Source organism: Cololabis saira, chromosome 12 (assembly GCF_033807715.1).
Source record: "Cololabis saira isolate AMF1-May2022 chromosome 12, fColSai1.1, whole genome shotgun sequence".
NCBI classification, from domain to species: Eukaryota; Metazoa; Chordata; class Actinopteri; order Beloniformes; family Belonidae; genus Cololabis; species Cololabis saira.
The window spans coordinates 12281515-12296028 of record NC_084598.1 but is presented as its reverse complement, the minus strand read 5'-3'; positions in this window follow the sequence as shown (position 1 = coordinate 12296028).

Genomic DNA, 14514 nt, shown 5'->3' with positions numbered 1-14514 from the left:
TGTGTTCAATAAAAAAAAAAAAAATGACTGTGAATCATTCTGTGTCTGTGTTTACCATGGTTTTCCAAAGGTAACACAAAAAAGGAAGGAATTTTGTGTTTGGTAAATTTTTTTATCTTGTAAAACTGCTTCTTGGAAATACATCTATACTTTTTAAAAGCCTGTCTATTTTCCTTTTAAATTGTGCCACATTGGTAAGGATCATACATGTGGGATGAGCAGCAGAGCCGAGCATGTGGGTTGTGTCCATGACTATTGTTTTGAGCTCCTGGTACCCCAAGTTGCTGCCAATCAGGTGTCAATCCTGCACTAAGGTTCTGTAGGCTGTCTTCTACAGATTTGTTTTCAAGGTTTGCAGGACTGACGGCTCTCTCCCCAGACAATCTGGAACAGACTACAAGCAGCCCAATCTCCGGTCTCATAGGTCTGCCAGCAGGCCAGCCGTGACTGCCCTTCACCATCAGGCCTGTTTGCACTGGTGCTGGAAACATGTGCACTGGAACCTGGAATCATGTGCAGGAATGTTTTGTTCAGCCATGAGTCCAGATTCTGCCTATGGCCATTGGATCATGGGGTCAAAGTGTGGAGAAGACATGGAGAACACCATGCTCATTGCTGCACAGATAGAGTAACATCTTTCGGTGGAGGCAGTGTGATGGTTCGGGGGAGGCATCCCCTTCACTGGAAAAATTAGGCTTGTCATCATTGGAGACAATTTTAATGCAGAGAAATACCAAGATAAGATTCAGCAGCCCATGGAAACCCCAGATCTCCACAGTCTATGACCGAAGTTTAACCTAACACTCGCCTCCACAGAGGGGTTTTATCTCCAGAGGATGGGAATGGCCTCTGGGGGGGATGGCCTACCAGCAGTCCTGACCTCAACCCCAAGAATAGATCAGTCCTACAGCAGTGTGGGACCAGCATGATGAGGAGGAGCCAGGCTGGTGTGGCTGTGTTTGGTTCTTCCACCTGTTACTGAGGCTCCTGTTTGTTGAATGGATCAATTGTTAATAACCAAACAATTAATCCTATACCAAATAACCAAAATGTACTGTTTCTTTAAACTTCAATCATCCAAACACCATTTGAAAGGGAAATAACCCCCCCTGTCTCATCTCAATATATATTAATGGTTAATAGTTTGGTAAAACCTAAAGCCTATGCATTTTAATCTTCAAACGAAGGTTTGTGTGTGTGTGTGTGTGTGTGTGTGTGTGTGTGTGTGTGTGTGTGTGTGTGTGTGTGTGTGTGTGTGTGTGTGTGTGTGTGTGTGTGTGTGTGTGTGTGTTCCGCCAAACAGACAAGACAGTGTTGGGTGCAGCTTGGTGAGTGTGTGATGCGTTGTAGTGTGTGTGAATAAATGTATAATGTGTTGTGTTTGAAAAGAGAGAGACATAAGACAGGTAGGTATTTATAAGCAGGAGAGGATAGAGAAAGGGGAGGTATTTTGTTTATCAATGAATACATTTGGTGTGTGACGTGTGTAGTGTGTGTAGTGTGTGTAGTGTGTGTAGTGTGTGTAGTGTGTGCAGTGTGTTTAGCGCGTGTGCAATAAACAGGCTTTCCAACGGTATAAGATTTATTGCCATTTCCTTCCTTTTTGTTTCTATTAACGTTTTACTCCGGCAACGCTGAATAATGTTCTTGGTGTTTAGATTTTTTTCAATTCCATTTCTAGACTGTTTTAAAGATAGTTAACTATTATGATTGTTGATGTAAAAATTAAACTGCTCTATCCAGTTCTGTTATGCTTCCAAATAAAACCGGTGGAATTTTCTGAAGTCATTCATATCTTGATCTATACACACTTATGTCAAAAAACACACACACACACACATACACACTAATATGTTGTTGGGCCATTACTTTGATCACAGTCACTGTAACTTGTGACACCCTTTCCATAAACTTATGCACTCTTGCATAAATGTTTCACCAAAATCACATGTACCTAATGGAGAAATTGGTTTCTGTGTAAAGTCTTCTCCAGTGTCGCTCAGGGATTCTGAACCGCATTATGGTTTGGACTTTGTGGTGGGCGATTCTATGTCTAAAAAATCATGTCTCTCTCCCCAAAACTGCTCTTCAACTATTGAAGTCGATGAACAGGCTGCTGATACTGTCACCTTGGAACATGCTTGTGCTGTTAGGGAGGAAAATGTTTGGTGATGGGTCAACCAACTTCTCTCTGGGAAGAGTCAAATTACGTATTACATGTGAACTTTGTCACAGACTTTTTTGATAATAATTGATAATAGTTTCCAAAGCAGATTTGTGTGCAACAGCAGATTCCTGGTACTAACACATTCAAAAGGAGATACAGCTGCTCCTGATGTTGCAAAACATCTAAATGTTAACAAAGTGTCAGCAAGGCCTACTTGAACTGTCTCTTTCCTGCATCGAGTGACTGATTTGAGTGTAAAAACGCGTCCTCCAAAGTGGCCATTAGGGGGCAGTGTTGTACCACGGATCTCAAGCCCTCGCTCCCCTGCACTAATAACGCTTTAAAAAGTAACAATGAGCTCATATCTGAAGCCTTGTTATTGCAGAGCAAATGCCCTGAGTTATTACTCCGTGGTTGGGGTAATTTGAGGAATCTAAACTTTGTTCTGGCTCTGATCACTCTAAGATCTGCTCAAAGGACCAAAATAAAAAAGGGAGGGAGAAATAAGCACTGTAGGCCAAGCTGAAGGACGTGGACCATGGGTTCAGGCATGGGGTTTGGTGTCCTCAGATGTATCAAGTTTGTATCAGAAGAGTCAGAGGGGGACATGGCAACACAGTGTGGCTCTAACAACACAAAGGCGATATCTCAGCGAGGAAAGTCTTTCAACTCTGACTGTGATGTCTGCACAGCGTCATGTGAAGGTCAGCTGTCAGCGCACTATCTTCAGAGGTCCTCCTGTTTTGTCTGAATCCCCACAAGACTTTTCCTGCGTCTGAGTTGAAGGCCAGCAATGATGGAGTGGCGATGGAAGGGGAGCAAGGACCAAAAAAGGTCCTGGAGTGAGTCCCTGTTTCTGGTGGCCAATGACAGACAAACGCAGACACTAAAACCTCCAGTTCAGAAATAGACGGATAGTTTTCCAGCCAACGCTAGAAAGCAGAGGATTTTTTTTCCCATTTAGATTTAAGGGTGCTTATTTTGTTGCGATGATAGAGATTATAGGTTTCTGCTTAAAACTTAACTCAGTTATAATATAGAAAAGTTATTTCAAGGGAAAAAGAACAAAACACAAAAAGAGATTAGCACTACATTAAAACAAAATGTTAAAATAGTAACAACATTTACAAAAGCAAATAGTAAATACCAATAGGTATTAAATGAAGTAACAATTAAAAAAAACATTCAGAAATGAGCACACTACACACAAATACATAATTTATGAGCAGATAGGACTTTAAATGGATTAAAGCAGTGAATTACATATACAGTAAGCTCTTTCAAAGAGGTTTGTTTGAAGCCTTGTCTTAAAAGCAGATAGTGGCTCTTTCAGACACAAATCGCATTTATTTGCCAGTTTGGAACAAAGTATGTGAGAAAAAAGGGACTTTTCGAACAGACCTTAGGTTCCATTAAACACTGTTAATAAGCAAGCTGCTTTTTTCTAATGTGAAAACTGGAATCCAATTCATAAATAGCTTGGAATGTGCTCTCTGACGTAGCGTGGCAACAGCTTTATCGGATGAGGCTGAACTCCAGACATGTTGTCTTTGACACAAGCAGCCTGCACTTTCTGTATCTTGTTTGACAGTCCAGTTTCTCAGTGTGGTCCTGCGCTGTCATGAGTTGTGGCTGCTTGAACGTTTTGGGTGTGTTCAGCTGGACGACCTTAGCGTAACATAAGCAGCCTCCATCGACTTTCTGAAAGGCGTGTGAGTCCCCGGGCCAAACTGGGAGCTTGTTTCCAAAAGGCAGGAGCCTAAAAAAGTAAACGTTTTTCGTTTAGAGCCAGAAATGACCTTCCAGTCTTACAGCACGGATGCCTTGCTGGTTGTTAATGAGACATGGAATCTTTAAGGGGAAAAAATATCACTTTTTCTGTGCTTGAAACTTTTTATTTGGGGGTTTCAGGTGATAGCCTCTTATAAAACCCTGTCCGTCACTGGAGGCCAAGGTCTGAAATGCCTTCATCCAGCAAGTCACTCAGAACTGCAGAGTACTGCGACACCACAGATTCAGAGCAGAGTAGAAGTCTTCAGCCTCCGTATCTTTCAAGCTTCACATCATAACACACATGTTGTAGGATCGAGGGGGCATTATAAAGTAATGACTGTAATCTTAAAGCAGTAACACCTGCAGAAAAGAGGGGTGGGTTGCACTGAGAGTCATATAATCGTGTTTTGATCAAAGCATCGCACAGAAATTCCATTAATGTTTCAGGAAAACGCATCAACTTTAATATACCTAATGTCTCATTTCATTTGAGACTGAGGTATGCCCTGAAGGTCTTTATATTTGTGGAGAATGTATTTAAATCTTGTAGGATGCCACGACAAACAGACTAACAAGGGAGGAAATATAATCTCTTTTGGTGGTGCCTGTCAGCATTCTGGCGACGACATTTTGGACAGCTGAAAGGTTTTCAGCAACTTCTTAACTGTTTCACACTCGAAATACGTGTGTCAGTGTCTTCTGTCTCCAAGGTCTGTTCTGTTTAAATGTGAAGGAAGCAAAATACATTATCATTATAGTTCCAAACTTAGCAGGCTTTTTGGTTTCAGAGAAGCTCCAGTGCAAACAAACGTCCTTCCAGGTATTTACTTCCCTCGTTAATATTGAAGGTATGACTTGCTGTTGCGTCTGGTTTTTGCTAAGACAACTGTTTCCTAAATAACATTTCGAAAATAATTGTAAAGAGAAAAGGTGGAGTGCAGATTAACAAAGATGATTGATGATAACAAGCACCTTGCTGTCAAAACAATGGTTTCTATATGTTAACTCAGTCTCATGAAGCTCTCTTGATGGTCTAAAAATAGAGGGAGATCATCTGCATGGTCCATGCAGCATGGAGGTACCGCACCCTCACACATCTACCCGCACACTGAGTCATGTTTCAGCTCCGAGGACATTTCTCTGCCTTACATTCATTTCCTGGAGACCCAGAACCACAGCGTGCATAATGCAAAACCAAACGTTTATGCAATTATTATTGAAGTCTCTTTGTGAAGGACTCATCAAGAGAGTTTCTGCCACAAGTTCCTCTACGCTTTCTTGCATTGTGTAAAGCCCAAACTAAACCCTACATTTAACCGTTAGGATGCTGGATGGGAATCATAATCCTCTAAAAGAATAACATGAACTCTTCAGAATTGTTTTGTTTTCTTTTTTTACAACATAAAGGTATTTTTGGACTTTAAAATGTATGTTTATGTTTGTCTGTATTATATATAGTGTATGCTTTTCCTTTTTGATTTTTCTCATAGTAAAATTGTCATATTCATTTATTACAATAAATTAACAACGACAATGTTGAATATTTATTTGGTTTTATTGTAATCTGCAGACTTTGGACACGCTTGGACACTGCTAGCATAATGGACAGGTTTTTGACTGAGCTTGTTTGACGGGGAGTTATTCTGTTATCCAATGAATAAAAACAGTTACATTTGAAATAGTTACACTGTAAATGGGTTTATTGTTTTCTTATTTAACACTAGAACCATCGAGGCGGTCTCACGGATGTTTAGGGGGTTTTATTATGTTAATAACTTGTTTAAACCAAATACAAATACAAATTGATATGAATTGGTTTTGTATCCTGATCTGAAATTATCACAACAAATTAAGTATAAAAGCCAACGCCGTTCCTCACAATAGCACAACCAGCGTCTGCTGAAGCGGAGCTGGCTGATGTCGGCTTCAGCACTGACATCACAAAAATAAAAAGATAATAATTACAATTATAGAAACACAAACCAAATTAAGTTATTGTAAAAATAATAATACTTTAAATCCAGCAAATCTACAAATCTCTGTCGTAACCCTTCAACTTCAATTATTTCCTTAGCTCTAACACTAACCAGGACCAGAAATTATATTCTGCTTCCTCAACTTTAGTCCTCACAAGGTCCATCCAACAAATGGTCCTAATAAAGTGGCAAAAACAAGAACGCACACATACACAAACACACACATGTATCCGTCCATGATCATTTTTTGAAGGGTGTGGTCATTAACACCCCGTGTGCTGCTGTCAAAACGGAAGTGTGTGTGGGAGGTGCATATTGTCCCTGTGAGCTTAAGGCCCAAATGTGAGAGTCGAGGTCAACTCAAAATTTTCAGTAGGTTGTCAAGTTTCTCCATCTGAAAAATGGATGGCAAAGGGCACAGAAATACAGCTGAGAAATAGAGTGCACAGATGGATGGGTGGGGTTAAAAAGTATTGTATTAACACGATTCAGATGGTAACTTTTGTAACATGAATTACCAGCAAATAAAGTCATGCGTTCTATACCAATAAACTTGTGGAAAAATACCATCAATATATGACGGATTATTAAATAATTTATATGTAAAAGAAAATGGAAGAAAAACAAAACAACAGGTTGCACAACAGCACAACAACAGTATTCTGTGCATGGAACAGTTCATCCGGATCTGGCCCGGTTTAGTCTCTGATTACATTTCTGTCATAGCTGGCTCTAAACAGTCCATCTTCGTTACCCCACAGCACATCCTGCAGGACCGGGGAGTGTGTGTGTGTGTGTGTGTGTGTGTGTGTGCGTGTGCGTGTGCGTGTGCGTGTGCGTGTGCGTGTGCGTGTGCGTGTGCGTGTGCGTGTGTCTGTGTGCGTGCGTGCGTGCGTGCGTGCGTGCGTGCGTGCGTGCGTGCGTGCGTGCGTGCGTGCGTGCGTGCGTGCGTGCGTGCGTGTGTGTGTGTATACACTGTAAAAGCTGCCAGAGTAAAGAGACACATGTGTTTTAGGGACAAAAGAGTCTGCATAATAAAGGATATACAAATGTAGTAAGAGGGCTTAGTTTAATTTTAAGACCCTGTAAGGGTTTAAGGCCCTTCAGACATAAGTCCTTAAAATTAGAGCTCAAGTAGAGTTCTGCAAGTCTGCTAATGGGTCAAAAACCCAAATAGTGCTACAAGAGCTGCCTCTAACAGCGAGTCAACTCATTTACAGCCTAGTTCACAACACGGTTATGGTCTCTATAGCTGGTTTTAACATCCATGACAATTCACTGCTAAAATTATGTAAAGCCGCATCATGTATCATTGCGACCATGACAGCTGACTATAGCTAGTAGCTGACAACCATTTAGCTCCTTAGCTACTACTGTCTTGACTTCTGAGCTATAAATAAAGATCTAACAGAGCACACTCTGGCATCTAATCCCTATTTTAAATAGGCCTTGAATGTCTTAAAAACAAGCTTTTGATTGTTTTTGCTAAATAAATTAGAAATTCAGCCTCTGATCCATGTCTTTATCATCTCAGTCTCTAACCTCATTATCTAAGCAGGATTCTGAGTGGGTGGGGCTATGATAATGAGGCACTGTGCTGATTGGCTGCCTGAATGACGCGATACACCACTACGAAAAAAATGGCGGAAGCTCCGGCCGGCGGGGTTAGTTGTGGGCGTGGTTTCACGCATCGGAGGCCAACCTATGTAAATCGCGCCCGTAACGACGGGCGCAGAATCTGAACGCTCGTAGATCCACATCACACTGGATGGATCATCCGGGCGGCTGTACAGACACTGCAGAATTTGGTTGTTTTCCTCCTTCTCTGAGTTGGCAGGCTGAGGGGAGACCACTTTATATATGTTAAAGCAAGAAAAAACCTGTTTTTCATAATAGGTCCCCTTTAAAAATAATATGGCTTCAGGTGCTGTTAACTATACTAAGGGGCTGGTTTCTGATGGGCCTGGAAGGATTCGAATGTGGGGCTTAACAAAGCAGCCTGAAATAGCTATCCTCTCCCCCCTGGTTGAAGGCTGTTAGCTAGGGCTAGTCACAGAACGGCAGCTGGACCACCTCTAGCTCATCAGCTACTTGCTCTTGTAGCAGCTGGGTCCTCTGGTTGGGCAACCTTCACCTCCCATCATTTCATCCCAAATTGACCAGCCTGACCACTTGCCAACAAAACAAGGCGGCCAGGGTTGAAATAAGGACCGGTCCCTGCCTCCATTTGGCCGCCACATGAGCAGCAGCCTGAGTGAGCATGTCTGAAAGGAGCTCTGGCTCTTTTAAGCTCTGGTATCAATTGTTTTGAATGTCATGTTGGCATCAACATTTGAAATGGGAATGCTTGGAAAGATTTGACCAGAATGAACATCAGTTAGCATCAGGAGTTAGCATAAGCTAAGTCAGCCTAGAAAAAATCAAATATAGAATAAGATAAAGTACATAAAGTAAGATAAAGTAAGACTATTTGTTTTCAAAACAAAAGCGAAACTCTGAATTTGCAATAAAGGTATCACTGCAGGGGGTCGGTGTTTCTATTATTGTACTAAAGGTGGCCTTTCCGGTCAGCTTCCTTTTCATCACGACCATCTGCCTGTTTTTGGAGTAATTGCGTTTGACCAGAATTAGTTACCAACATGTGTGCAGTAAGACATAACAGACGATTTGAACCCACTCTTTAGAAAACATATGCGTGATGTTTTATACATGTGCCAAGATGACAAGATGACACACTAAAACGTAAAAACATAGAAGCATCTGTTGCAAAGCTTTTCTGCTAATAGATCCTTGACTTAATTTACCATAAAGTACTTTTCCCATGGATTTGAAGTGAATAAGGTCTGTTATTATTCCATGGAGGTTTAATGTGAATACATACTCCCCCCTTGATCCAAAATAATTTTAAAAAAGTGAGTTATTTTCATCCCCTTTCTAACAACGGAAAGTCTACTTGCCAAGAAGGAACCCTTCAGCAGATACAGAGGGGGAAACACTAATGCACACATGCAGGGGCTTCTCAGGCTGGAAGCACCTCAGGAAACTAGAAGACTATTGACCCATATGTCATTTGTGTAATTTTATGTCAACAGAGCATGGTCCATCTGTGAGTCTTTGTAGCGTGTTCATAAGGACTTGTCAACATTTTCTGCGCACGTATGTACTGGTTTAATCCTAAGACATAGGACTGTGTGGTAAAATGTTAAAACCTACCGGGGTCAGTTCACTAACACAACATCGTTCCACACAACTGCTCAGCTACAGACTTAAGGACGCACAGTGGATGTTCATTTTCACTTTTTTCACATGCCTCAACCAACTTGAGTCATGTCTCCGGGAGGAACACCTGGGTGCCACAAACAACTGGTCCTTCCTCGCTTTCACTGACAATGTGTGTAAATGTGTTCGACACCCTTTCTGAGATGCCTAACGTTGTCGTCTGCACCGTTGTCCTTGTTGATAGGGTTAGGGCATTTGAATGAATGGACATTGTAATCCATTCAGAGTTTAGGAAGAAGCCAGAGTACCTGGGAAAAACTCACATCATATAAATAGTAAGAAACTGGCTGGGATTTGAAGCAGAAGCCTTCCTTCTGTGAGGCCAAAGTGACACCCATCACACCATCATGCCCAACGCCAACAACACCTGGTATTTACAGGCTGCCTCTCATCCATACAACCTCTGACTTGGCCCAATCTTGCCCAGTTTCTGAGATAAGACATGACCTGGAATGCTCTGCGTCGGTTGGACATAAACCAAATTGTTCATTCTTAGGTCTCGGTTTGGTTTCTAGTGTAAAGTGGTGTTTACTTTTGTCATCGAAACCGTTGTTATGCAAGATTTAAAACAAAAGATTACAGTTAAATCAAGAACATCTACGCTACTCGTGTACCCCCCTCCGGAGCAACAACTGTTTGACACAGCGGCCACCAGCTGTTTCTGGAAGAACGTGAACTGTCGGTTGGATTTCTTGAATAAGACATTTGGTGCTTAAACTCCACCGACACAGAGAATTAGATGCTGACAAAGTAACAAGGCATTTCCTGGGAGCTGAAGGATGGGACACAGCGCTTTCTGCCGGATTGTGTAACAGCAGGGATTTTTTGCTGACTGGGCTTTTGGTGTCCCAGTATTGTTGACTGGGAAGTGAAAATGAAACGTTTCCACAGAGACAGAGAGCAGAGAAAACATAATATGTGACTCATTACTCCTTGCCATCCTCCTTATCAAATGCTCAGTGGTTTTCTTTTTTTTTAATATTCTTTTATCTATCAATAAATTCCTTCTTACCGCTTCATTGTGGCAGCCTGGCGTATCAGTCGCCATCAAAACTGAAACGCCAGGCTGACTGGGGCCTGAGTAACTTCAGAATTTCCTGCTTTGTTTGTTTTTTGTTTTTTAATTCCTTATAAATTCAGTAATACTTCCAAGTAAACTGTCAATATTCATATGAGAAGTCAGAGAGCGTTTCTTGTATCGCGTTAAGACGTGTTTGTTACCTGGGGATATAATTTCAGTCTACTGACATAACATGACAACAGCTCTGTGCTGCCAGCGCAAAGACAGAAATAGGAAAACAAAAAAATGGGGAGACAGTTGAATGGACCAAAATAATTGTATATTTTTCAAATAAATCAATATCATAAGAAAACTGGGTTAGAAGGATGAAAAGCACAAGTGAGAGACGGGTTAATGAAGTTCTGACTTTCTGTATTTGTTCTGGTTTTAATATAAACATAAAGGGTAAAGTTTCAGATCATTGATTCTGTTTCATTTAGTCTTATCATGGACCACCTTTGTGACACACCTCCCAGAAGACGCCAGAGAGCATTGAAGGTTTTAGAAATAAATCAGGACCTGCCTTCTTGGTTTGGGTATTCATTCATTCTCAGCTGTTTAAATTTCTGTTTACCCACAAAATTTAGCAGGTTTTACCACATGATGCGTTATTTTTTCAATAAATTTTTAGTCATGTTCCTAACAGAATTTTTCTTTCTTCATTTGCCACTTTTAATTTACTAGTTTTAATAATTGTCACATCAGTTTATATTATTTGTAATGTGGCCCACAACTTAATATATGTTTTGGATTTATTTTATGATATTCAGCACATTTATTCTCTAACAGTAACCTTTTAGGAGTGTAGTATTTTGATAACTTTTTGATTTTGTTTTTATCTACTGCTATCAGGAATCCATGACATTTAGGAACCCTCTTTTATGAGTTCTTCGGTCTCTCAGTTTTGATTTTATGTATTAATTTTTATTTAGCACCACATCCAGACATGTCAGACGCACCGTACAGATAACGCATGATCGATTGATTTGTATTTCAGACACCGTCCCACCTTTTTTGGGAAGGTATTAGTAAATGTGTTGAGCTTAAATCAAACTCTTGTCTCTCTTCTGGTCTCCGTTTCTGCTTGTCTTGTCTCTGCAGGTCTGTGTGTCAGAGCGAAATGCTTCAGTGATGAGATCATATGATGTCATGCAGTTCATGAGGGAGCAGCCTTCCGATAACTCTGCCTCAACTTTGGTGCGTGTGTGTGTGTGTGTGTGTGAGATAGTGTGTTTTTACACAGCGCCTTGACACGAGAATTCCCCCCCTCTTGGCATTTTACTTTTGTGTTTATGTGTATTAGGAACTGTAATTTAAATGGTATGTTTGGTCCAAGTTGGTATGGATAAGCTAAAAATAAAAAAGTGAAACTTAAAAACTTATTCAGGGCTATCTTTGGCCTGTTGAGATCATAGTAACACAGATGATGCTGCAAATCTGCACAGCAGGGACTCGATTGTTTGAGAAAAATAAAAAGTAACCTACTGCCTCGAGAGCATCTGTTCACAGTGAAGCACGGTGGTGGCAGCATCATGGGAAAACTGTCAGGATCAAAGTAATGAAGTACTGGGACTGGGACTACATTAAGTTCAATATTTATTTTATGACAGTTTCTTCCAGCAGTTCATGACATTTTTATCCATCCATCCAAAAAAGTGTTCCACCTTTAAAAAAAACATCGAGGGGATAACAGAAATAACTTCCAACATCAGTTGTCGACTGGTTATAATTATCTCAGGGAAGTAAACAGGGGTGAGCACTAGTGAAAGGTCTGTCTATGTCCGTGAGCATTTTAACCGTGATGACAGAAACTGTCTTCTACTGCCGGCCGGCTTCCACCAAGCAGATCTGCAGCTGTAGCTGTCGATGATAAAAATTGGGCTAACTGTGACGTTAGCAGGGGAGCTTTGCCAGTTGGAACCAGACACAGTCCAGTGGTGCAGATGGCCTCGCAGTTAAAAAAAAAGTTCATTTGTAACTTCAATGGGTTGGGCTTGAGTCAGACTCCAACACTGGGCACTCAAGACTGGAGACAGAGACGCAACTGCTATGAGCTAAACCTGCCCTTGTATTACTCTAGTTACCATCAGCTTCCAGTCTGAGTTAGGTTCAAGTTAGTTCTGTCCTTATATGGTGAAAACTACCAGAGCCCATTTCCCCATCCGTATACTGTCCCCTGACCATCAGTCTCATGTGGACTGAGGAGCTTGGTGGAAGGATTTGACATATGGACAATCGCTTGTCCAGCCAAAAGGATGACTATGCAAGGAGAAAAGATTCAAGAACAACCTAAAAACGGTAAAAAAGAAGATCCCTGTTTCCTCTCAGCCCCCCTTTGTTTCAAACATGAAAAAGATTCTGATTTAAGCCACTTCTACGCACACACAAGGAATGCATCATTTTCAAATACTTTGAGCTGCAGTTCACCCCCGCTGACGTCATTATTTTTTTCTATGAACATCTGTTTCCACTGAATCCGGTCCAGAGAAGGTGAAGAGGACGACTGTCACTGTGTATTTCACCATGTGCTCATGTGGGGAGGCTGAAGTGACAACTGACAAAGAAGAAGGGTTTTCACAAAAACACACAAACCGCGCAGTTGTGATACCATCCTGAGTGCGTGTGCTCCACCTGAGTTATTTAGCAGGGGGTGATGTAATGTGCACTAGTCCAAGTATTTTGAACTTACACAAGCATCCACATGTAACTGACAAGTCAGTGAGCCAGCATGCTCACAGTGATGTCATTGGCATTAGTAAGCCCCCCGAAACATAACTCCATCCGACCCCAGAGGTGAATGTGTTTACAGAAGCTCGCCCCCGCATATGAGTGGAACAAACAAACACTTGCAACATCACCAGCAAAAGTCCAGAAGATTTAAGGAAAGAGAGAAAAAGGGGGGAGCAGATAGCGGGAGGGAGGGTGAGAGATCAGTCAGTCATACCAGCACATTCCTCCCCCCTTATATGGACAAAACTATTGGAGCTCATCTCCCCATCTCTAAGCTGCACACACAGACACACAAATAAAGAGTCTAAAACTACAAACAGACAATCTTTTTTTAAAGGTCCTGACCCAGATTTAAGAATGATCATCTCTGTTCTGGTGCTCTTACAGCAAACCTGTCATGAGAGCCGTTCCCGGCAGCCCATCCCCCCCCCCCCCCCCCCCTGCATCACTACTGTTTGTAAGCACTTCTCCTCACTGACTCTGTTTGGTCCGGTCGATTCCCTCTGTGCAGACGAGGGAGCAGAAAACCCGAGAGAGGCATGCTGGTCACAAGGGAGGCCAACAGAGCTTGCTTGAAAAAAAAACATGAGAAATAAGGGCAGAAAAGGGGTAGAAACACAATGGGTGGTGGAGTTTTCTGGGGGGTGAACGACTAGGCTGGAAGATGGAGAAACTGAGTTAGTGAGCGGAGGCTAAGGCACACAGGCCGAGAAAAGAGAAGGAGAGGAAGGGAGAGCTTACCTTAAAAGGCTTTGTTTGTAGATGGAGACGGCCGTGAGTGTTTAAAAGTGCTTGTGTATGTGCGTTCCCAGGTTGTTAAATGTCCCCAACCTATATTAACAGACTGCTGGAGGGGATTAGGAAGATTTATAAAGCGGAATACAGGCAAAACCTCAGAAGGGATACAGTTGTAGAGATGATAGAGCAGTTTAACACTTGATTGTAGGTTGTGAGTGTGTGTGTGGATATCTCCTGCCGAAATGACCAGTAACTACTGGCAATGGATTCCTGTACCCAGCCACAACCTCCTTTTAAAGATTTCAAATGTGTGTTGAAGCATTGTATTCTCTAAGAATGCACAAACGCAGAATTTACTGATAGAGATTGTTGTTTTTTTTTGCAGCAACTCCCTTGCAAAGATGAGTGGATTACACGAACACACACAAAGAGATTCATGCAGTTTCATGTACTCATTATCCAACAGGAACTGAAGATCTGGGATCAGGTCCAGGTTTTTCTCTCTCTGTCTCAATTTGTCAGCCCTGTTCTCCTTCGATCTGGGTGATTCTCTTAATATGGCCAGGGAGGGAGTGAGACGCAGCAGGCGGAGTGGGATGTTGAAAGTAGTTAAAATGTCCTGGGCTCCTTCTGGTTTTGCTCCTTCACTCCCTTTCCAAACTAGAGTCAAAGCTTGTTTGATCTGCGCGCGAGAACGCAGGTGAGTTCTGACGCTTCAAAACACGCAAAGTGTAAGAGGTCAAAATGTTTTAGGCAATGAGAGGTTTAATTAACTTTGACAACCAAACCAC